The 10,000-nt window shown below is 41.1% G+C and overlaps 1 protein-coding gene across 1 annotated transcript in view; it reads left to right on the top strand.

The window, feature by feature from the left end:
• The window catches only part of sbf2 (SET binding factor 2), a 106,851-nt gene that overhangs the window by 57,652 nt on the left and 39,199 nt on the right, over nucleotides 1–10,000 (top strand). The gene's annotated exons all lie outside the window — the stretch shown is intronic.

Below are 10,000 nucleotides of genomic sequence, written 5' to 3'. Positions count from 1 at the left end.
TGGGCCCCCCTTTTTCCTGGGCCTGGGACAAAAAGCCCAGTTGTCCCTCCCTCTAGGCGGGCCTGCACACACACACACCATTAACAGCTGAAAGGCTCTATCAAGACAGCCGACACGGTTTGGTAGTTTGGGGGAACTATGCCTGTAGATTGAGCTGCTGGAATTATTGGAAATAAACAAGAGCAGTTTCAGCATTGTGATCATTGCACAGGGACGTGAAGGCGGTGGATCTCACATAATAGCCTACGGAAGTTGTGCTGCGCGCAAAAACGCTATTCTTCAATAGCGTTTGCAGTGCTTTTTCTATTTTTTTAGAAGCATTCAATTTTCTACATATGTCTAAAGTGTGAAACAAGCATTAAATGTCATAACTGAAATGCTTTATTTTTTTCATGGTAGGATAACGTTTCGACCTCAACAGTCTTCTTCAGATTCTTGAGGTCGAAACGTTATCCTGCCATGAAAAAATTAAACACAACAGAAAGGATTCTAAGTGTGCGTGCGGACTCCTCACTCTGAAAACTACAGTTGGCCTTCGTCCTGCACCTTTCCCTGGGATGTGCACAATCCTCTCCTTCAACATAACTGAAGCAAGCGTTGAAAGTAATTTGGTCTACTTGTACTTGCATATGTGTATACTATAGTATGAGACATGGATTAGATGTGATGTAAATCGGTCTACTGGTGCGTGTGGTGTCTGTCTTATCTCGAGGATGTTTCCCAGAAGGCCGTGCGGAAGCAGCGGGTCATTCCAAGTCCTTTGTTAGGCTGCCTGCGCACGGGCACACCTGCTTTCAAGGCAATGTGTGTCAGAAGTTAACGCAAACAAATATCACAGAACATTATGCACATTTCATTTGTTTCGAGGAGATTCTGGCAAATTAAAAACCAACCTGACTGCACAGCTGATTGAGTGGCCTGCATTATAGACCTGCACTGTTTCAAACCTCTGCTGTTACAACCTAGCCTGGTCCTGACCATCCCATAATACTACCATTTCCATTTCGTATTCATGGTCTGGACTTTGTTTGATCTGACGCGATTGCAGGAAGCAGGAAGGACATTTACGGAAAAATCAGGATTTAACTTATAAGTTGTTGAACAAACATGTCTGACGTCTATCTATGGCGATGTAGGACCGTTTAACAGACATGTCTGACTAGGGCTGGGCGATATTGAGAAAAACAATAATCTCGATTAGTGTCTGCTATATCTCGATATACGATATATATCTCGATATCTATGCAAGGGGGAAAAAACCCTTTTTTTAAAAAAGCTTGGTGGCTATCTAGCCAAAAGATGTTCAATGTTGAAATTACAATGTCATTTTTGTTCTGTTTGTTATTTTAAGGAAGATAATGGGTAACACTTTATAATAAGTACCCCTTTTTAGGCATTACTTAAGGGTTAGTTAAGCCTTATTTTACCATTAGTTAACCCTTAGTGAATCACGAGTTAATCATTATGTAAGTATTATTTCTCATTTCCTAACTATTATCTACTACCATTAGTAAATGGTTAGTGTGTGCTGATGTAACGGTTCGCTAAGCAAAGTTAAACCTTAGTTAATCCTTATTTTTAACATTAATTGACCCTTAGTGAATCACGAGTAAGTCGTTATGTATGTGTTATTTCTCATTTCTTAACCATTAACTAATACCGTTAGAAAATGATTAGTGTGTGCTGATGTAACTACTCGCTAAACAAAATTTAGCATTAGTTAACCCTTAGTGAATCACGAGTCAGTCATTATGTATTTCTGTGAAATTATTAAGTACTGTTAATTAATCATTCGTCTATGGTGATTTAACTTTCTGATAAGCATTAGTAAACCATCATTAAAATGTCTGATAACCCACCTTTATTTATGAAAAAAACATTGTCTCTTTGTTGTCTCCTACCACCTAACCATTAACAAGTACTATTAGGCATGTATGGTAACGGTTTGTAAACTCTTGCTTTAGCATCAGTGAAGTCTTATTTAACCCTTTTGTAATGGTTAGTGTGTGATGACTGGTAGCATGGCAAACAGTAGGCCTAGGCCTAAGTTGAGGCTCATGTGACTGCCCCTCATGGATGTTTCTGGACGTTAACAAATGACTTGTTAAGCGTTGCTTATGCATTATTTTGATTTGAACCTTTATTTTCCTTCTCGGAAATACATTGAGGGTGGCCCTCTTTTTCGATGCAGCCGAGAATTTACAAGTATAAATGTATTAAATAATTAAGTTATCCAGGCAATAACGACATATAAGAGAAAAAAGAATAAAGAAAATAAAATAAATACTCGGACATCACAAATATCACAACACAAACATAGACAGAAAGAGTGTATATAAACATAAAAGAAAATGTTATAGACATAAATAAGCATAGTCAGCACTAAAAAAACAAGCTTTCAGCGATAGCAATTGCAAACTGGATTGGGAAGGTTTGTAATTAAAATCTTAAATTGGTTAAAAGAAATCAAGGATTCCAAGTTAAAAGTGCGCTGAATTAAGTTCCATGACCTGGGGGCATCAAAACAAAAGGCTGATTTGCCCAGTTCAGTTCGTACACTTGGAACAGAAAGTAGGAGCTGACTGCTTGAACGTGTGTGATGCATACTTGAGTGCCAGTTTAGAAGTGAAGAAATGTAAGAAGGAAGTTTTCCTAGGATGGCTTTATAAATAAAAAGAATCCAATGTCTAAAACGCCTCTCTGTAAGTGAAGGCCAACTTATTGTGTCATATAATATGCAGTGGTGAGTATTATAAGCAGAGCCTGTTGAAAACCTGATGGCCGAATGATATATGGAGTCAAGCATACTGAGTGAGGATATGGTTGCATTTTTGTAAATAATATCACCATAGTCCAGAACAGGTAAAATAACTGACTCAATGATCCTTTTCCTACAGGATAGGGGGAGAGAAGATTTGTGACGATAGAGAAACCCCATCTTTTGCCTTAACTGCTTAGCCAGGCAGTCAATATGGAAAGAGAAATTAAGGTTCTCATCAATCCAGATGCCCAGGTATTTATAAACAGGTACCTGCTCAATATCACAAGCGCCCTTGGAGAATAGCATAAATTTCGTTTTATTAGGGTTCAAAACAAGTTTAAGGTTAAAAAGAGATTTTTGCAAAGTATTAAAGGCCTGTTGCAGGCTATCAATTGCTAGAGTGATAGTGTTTGCAGTACAGTAAAGGATTGTATCATCAGCATATAGATGGACACGAGAACTACTAAGAGAAGATACTATATCATTAATAAAGATGGTAAATAGGATAGGCCCTAGGACAGAGCCCTGGGGGACACCTTTCCTCAGGGGTAAGAAATCAGATTTTGCGACTCCAGCTTTAACACACTGAAACCTATTACTAAGATAGCTCTTGAACCAGTTACTTGCGTTGGAATCAAAACCAATGTCCATCAATTTATGTAAGAGTAAGGCATGATCCACAGTATCGAATGCTTTGGTCAAATCTACAAAAAGTGCAGCACAATGTTCCTTTCTGTCTAAGGCAGATACTATGTCATTGATAACCAAAGTTGCAGCAGTGATTGTACTGTGTTGTGCTCTAAAACCAGATTGATGGGTAGCTAAAATAGAGTGCCGTGAGAGAAAGGCTTTTAATTGGTTATTTGTTAGGGATTCTAAGATCTTTGACAGACAGGGAAGTTTTGAAATAGGGCGATAATTGTTCAGATCATCTTTAGCTCCACTTTTATGTAAAGGCGATACATGAGCCATTTTCCATAGTTGGGGAAAAGTTGCAGAGGAGATAGAAAGATTGAAGATATAAGTTATTTCTTCAGCAATATAAGGGGCAGACAACTTCAATAGAAATGGATCAAGGTTATCCTCACCAGTAGAACACCTTGAGTTCATGTTACTAAGTGCTCCAAGGACTTCAGAAGTCGTAAAAGGTGATAAAGAGAAGTGGACAGCAGAGTCTAGTGGAACAATATGATCACCATTAAAAGAACAGGGACTTTCAGAAATAAAATTGCGGTTAGATTGCTCAGATCATCAAAAATTTGTCCAGCAACTGAGAAGTGCTTGTTAAAAGCTGAACAGATATCATTGGAGTCAACAAGTCTACAGTCTTCAGACATAACAGATGTGGGAGTGGGGGATGAGTTACCATTGAACGATTTAAATGCTTTCCAAAAGATTTTTGGATTTGAAGAAGAACTGGAAAGCATATCAATATTGTAGTTCGATTTAGCTTGTCTGACTGCAGCTGTGAATTTATTTCTAATTTGTCTGAAATAAGTCCAGTCAGAGGCTGCTTTTGTGCGCCTTGCCAGGGCCCATGCCTTATTTCTGACAATAAGCATGGTGGATAGTTCCGTAGTGAACCAAGGGTTTGTTCTGTCCTTTACTCTAAACTTTTTAAAGGGGGCATGAGTGTTTGCAATGGCGTTAAAATTGGATATGAAACAATCCAGCGCTAAGTCAACGTTAGGCATGTCAGTGGTGCTATGAATATTGCTAGTATACAGATCATTTATAAAGGCTTGTTCACTAAAGTGTCTCAAAGACCTTTTAGTGACAATGTGAGGGGGCGCTTTCTTGATGTGGGAATCTCTGGTGCAGGCAGTGGGGCAGTGGTCACTGACCCCTAGGTCAAAGACCCACGTGTTAGTAACTTTATCAGGTCTATTTGAAAAAATCAAGTCTATAGTAGTTGACTTGGATGGATTTAAAAGGTTTGGTCTAGTAGGTTCAGAGATAAGTTGGGTGAAGTTCAGGCTAGCAGCAACTTCCTTCATGCGACCAGAGGCCGCTGATGACCAGTCAATGTTAAAATCTCCCAAAATAATGGTTTCTGTATCAGCATAGATGGATAATAGTTCCGCCAACTGGTCTAACGCCTTAACAGGGGCTGAGGGTGGTCTGTAGATCCCAATAATGACTAAGGCATTGTTATTTTGCCCATAAATGACTTTCAGAGCAATGAACTCAAAGCTATTTTTCACTGAGACTGAATAAAGAGTATGTGAAGTAAGACAGGCTTTAGTGTAGACAGCAACCCCACCACCTCTACTAGCTCTGTCAATTCTGTTAATATTAAAACCATTCAGTGCAACTTCTGAGTCTTTTATGTCACCCTTCAACCAGGTCTCAGAAAGAACCAGGATATCAGGATCAGCTTGAGCGACTAAGAGGTTTACATGATCCAGTTTCATGGGGCTAACCAGACTCCGGATGTTCCAATGAACAAGACCAAGCCCCTTTCTAGAGCCAAATGCCAGCATGTTATTCAGAGGGAAGTCAGGGAGCTGATTAGAAGAAGTTGAAAGAGGTGCAGAGAGGTTGTTTTGAGATGAAAGACAAGGAATGTGAATTAGATTTGATAGATTTGCTCCACATTGTAATGAGTGCTGAGTTTGGTGCATAGGGTGAGAATTACGAATAATAACATTGATAGTGGATATATGGCTAGGGTCGCTCTGGTCATTTATATTAGGGAACTGCAGAGGGTGGTCATCATGGGGGCTGGTAGAAGTAAACTGAGTGGGAGTTACCAGAGGGGTAAGGACAGATGAGTTGTCAGATAAAGGAATGACAGAGAGAGGGGGGGATGATGGAGGAATGACAGAGAGAGAGGAGGGTGACCCATTCAGGATAGGCCTGTGTCATAATGCAAAGGCAATGAATTGCAACATGTTTGACAGTAATTGCTGAACCCCCTTCCTGCTTGGAGAGTAACCATCTTGCTCAAAGAGAGCTGGGCGAGACCAAAAATAGTCAAAGTTTGAAATATAATTGAAACCTGCTGCCAAACAGAAATTTTTCAGCCACTGGTGGAGACTAAATAGGCGGCTGAAACGCTCATTGTTTGTATGTAAAGAGGGGATAGGGCCAGAGAGAATACAGCATTTCCCTAGATCTAGAATGGATATGCACAGATTTTCAAAGTCTTCGTGTAGTTTTTCAGACTGTCTATCCATGACATCATTCGCCCCGGCATGAATAATGACAAACTTCACTGAGGGGTGTTGATTCAGAAGCAAGGGAACAATGCCTGAAAAAACCTCAACCTTCCCACCATTTATACAATATGTCACAGCAGTAGGAAGTTCGACATTTCTTATGGTAAAATCGCCTAAAATTAGGATCTCTGGTGCCAAGAGGTCACCATTAGCACAGAGGATCAGGTTCAGTGGTAAGGAAGGAGTTTCACAATCCGATAAAGTCGGCATCTCGCATGCTTGCAGAAGCGAGGAGTTGCTTGCAGAGACAGATGTGGCGACATCGTCACCACTAGATTCAGCCGATTGAGAAAGTGCCCCCTTATCACCAGGTGGCGAAGATGAGCCACTTTGAGAAGCCCGTAGAGGTGAGAGGTTAGAAGTATTCCTGTTACCGGTGACGTCACCACTGTTGACAGAGGCATGTGTGTGACTGAGCCGGCTAGCTGGCTGGCTGGGCCCGGTCCGGCTCACCGGCGAGGCGAACACGGAATCAGATCCGGATGTGCTCCCAGTCGGAGCGGTGCGCCGCCGCCGCTTCCCTCGGGAAACTGGAGTTGATGGAGACGTTCGCGGTTTCTTTGCCTTGCCGATTGAAGGAGTAGGACGTTCAGGCTGGGAAAGCGACCCAAAGGGGCCGGTTGAGTCCACTAGATTCTCCAACGGGGCAAAAGAGTTTGAAAGAGGGATGCTTTGTAAAACTGAAACATTTCGGGATGCACATTTGCCTTTTCCCGGTGCAACAGTCGCCCAGGTAGAGGCCAGCTCCCTGGCTGGCTTCGGTGTAGAAGCATCAAGAGAAGTTGAGGGGCCTTGGAGAAAGTTCAGCTGGTCGGAGAGTATATTATCAAGGAATTACGAACCATTACTTAAGTATATCTGGGGAACTGATCTAAAGTGAAAACCTTTCCATGCTTTCCAAAAACGTTAACAAATGACTTCTTAAGCATTGCTTATGCATTATCAAGGAGTTAAAACTCATTAAGTAAGTATATCTGGGGAACTGATCTAAAGTGAAAACCTGTTATGGCTTTACAACACATTAACGAATGACTTGATTAGCATTGCTTATGCATTACCAAGAAGTTTCAACGCATTACTAACGCATATCTGGGGAACCTTTTAAGTGAAAACATTTCCATGCTTTCCGAAACACTAACAAAGGACTTGGTAAGCATTGCTTATGCATTATCAAGGATTTATAACCCACCACTTAGCTATATCTGGGGAACTGTTCTAAAGTGAAAACCTTTCCATGCTTTACAAAACGTTAACAAATGATTTGTTAGGCATTGCTTATGCATTAACAAGAAGTTACAACTCACTACTTCCGCATATCTGGGGAACTTTTAAAGTGAAAACCTTTCCATGCCTACTTAAGTAGGCCTATATCTGGGGAACTTCTCTGAAGTGAAAACCTTTCCATGCTTTCCAAAACATTAACAAATGACTTGATAAGCATTGCTTATGCATTATCAAGGAGTTACAACTCATTACTTAAGTATATCTGGGGAACTGATCTAAAGTGAAAACCTTTCCATGCTTTACAAAACGTTAACAAATGATTTGTTAGGCATTGCTTATGCATTAACAAGAAGTTACAACTCACTACTTGCGCATATCTGGGGAACTTTTGAAGTGAAAACCTTTCCATGCTTTCCAAAACGTTAACAAATGACTTGTTAAGCATTGCTTATGCATTATCAAGGAGTTACAACTCATTACTTAAGTATATCTGGGGAACTGATCTAAAGTGAAAACCTTTCCATGCTTTACAAAACGTTAACAAATGATTTGTTAGGCATTGCTTATGCATTAACAAGAAGTTACAACTCACTACTTGCGCATATCTGGGGAACTTTTGAAGTGAAAACCTTTCCATGCTTTCCAAAACGTTAACAAATGACTTGTTAAGCATTGCTTATGCATTATCAAGGAGTTACAACTCATTACTTAAGTATATCTGGGGAACTGATCTAAAGTGAAAACCTTTCCATGCTTTACAAAACGTTAACAAATGATTTGTTAGGCATTGCTTATGCATTAACAAGAAGTTACAACTCACTACTTGCGCATATCTGGGGAACTTTTAAAGTGAAAACCTTTCCATGCTTTCCAAAACGTTAACAAATGACTTGTTAAGCATTGCTTATGCATTATCAAGGAGTTACAACTCATTACTTAAGTATATCTGGGGAACTGATCTAAAGTGAAAACCTTTCCATGCTTTACAAAACGTTAACAAATGACTTGTTAGGCATTGCTTATGCATTAACAAGAAGTTACAACTCACTACTTCCGCATATCTGGGGAACTTTTAAAGTGAAAACCTTTCCATGCTTAACTTTGCTTAGCGAACCGTTATATCAGCACACACTAACCATTTACTAACGGTAGTAGATAATAGTTAGGAAATGAGAAATAATGCTTACATAATGATTAACTCGTGATTCACTAAGGGTTAACTAATGGTAAAATAAGGCTTAACTAACCCTTAAGTAATGCCTAAAAAGGGGTACTTATTATAAAGTGTTACCAGATATGGTGTACAAAAATAAAAAATATAACAAAGCATCAAAATGCTTAAACCATGTGAGATCAAAGGCTAGACTAGAGTCAGACTTGCCTGGTTAACACCAGACCTAATCACAAACGATTGTGTAGAACTAAGGCAGGGAGTTCCCAGGCTGGAGTCAGACAGGAGTCAGGCCCGTTGCTCCGGACCGCTTCCAGGCGGAACGAAAATAAACCGGTCTTTGTTCCTAGACGGCATTATTTGTGAAGCGAGGGGTGCCTCGGCAGTATGCAGCGGTGAAAACGGAGAAAACGGCAGTAATAAACGCTTATTAGTGTCACTGTATGCACTTATAAAAACAGCGGTAACTTTCTAGAAACACTTAAATCATATTTTAGTTGTTTATTATCATTTCGAAGCGGTTTCCAATGATTGGGAAACGCATCACGGCTGTATTAGCACAGCCGGTTTACCCCACTCTGGTTGTATGGGACAAAGATGTCTGACAAAAAGCGTCACGGACGGACGGGCCAACGCACAAAGCCTCTTGTAGAGATGCTCCTCATCAGAGGCTCTAAATCCGAAATAACGCCATATTATTGAGCCGTTCGTTCTTTTCTTTGGAACAAATTCTGCTGTTTCGGCTTCTTCTGTGGGCGCCGCCATGTTGAAAGAGTTTATCAACACAAACACACGCCGCTACACGCAAGGGGAGGGGGAGGAGGAGGAGGAGCAGGGGGAGGGGAGAACCAGCTCTGTTGGGGGGAAACACACGTAAGGAGGAGGCGGGGCGGACCGCTCCACAGCACAGAAGGGAAATCAGAGTGGCGAAATCTTACACATTTACAGTCTAAACTCGATATATTCGATATGTCAAAATACTAATCGATTTCATAAAACTTCTCGAGAAACCGTAAAACTCGATTAACCGCCCAGTCCTATGTCTGACAGAACATCCTACTGTAGGATAAAATTACAATGTAGGACCGTTTGTCTGAACATCGGCGCAAATCCTACCGGTCAACATCGCTCCACAGAAGACAGGTACCAGACGTAGTGCGGAGCCAAGTGTCTTGGCGGAAGTACGTAGGATGGCGCGCGAGGCTAGTTACCACCAACATCACAACAAATTGCTGACATCTTTAAAAAATAAGAATAATTTAGGACGGGATGTATCCTATCGCAATGGCTCAGGCCTATACGACCGCGGTCTCTCTGTGGATAGTTTCCATGGTAACACAGTCATGGAGGTCTCCAAAATGGCAGAGCAAAGCTACAGTGACTGATTGTAACCTCTATGTGTGTGTGTGTGTGTGTGTGTGTGTGTGTGTATGTGTGTGTGTCTGCGTGTGTGTGTGTGTGTGCGTGCGTGCGTGCGTGTGTGTGTGTGTGTGTGTGTGTGCGTGTTTGAGTGTTTGTGTGTGTGTGTGTGTGTTTGTGTGTGCGTGCGTATGTGCGTGTGTGTGTGTGCATGTGCATGGGAACGTGCACGCGTGCGCGCGTGTGTGTGTGTGTGTGTGTGTG

Source organism: Engraulis encrasicolus, unplaced genomic scaffold (genome assembly GCF_034702125.1).
Source record: "Engraulis encrasicolus isolate BLACKSEA-1 unplaced genomic scaffold, IST_EnEncr_1.0 scaffold_32_np1212, whole genome shotgun sequence".
Taxonomy (NCBI): domain Eukaryota; kingdom Metazoa; phylum Chordata; class Actinopteri; order Clupeiformes; family Engraulidae; genus Engraulis; species Engraulis encrasicolus.
This window is presented reverse-complemented; position numbering and strand designations above follow the sequence as displayed.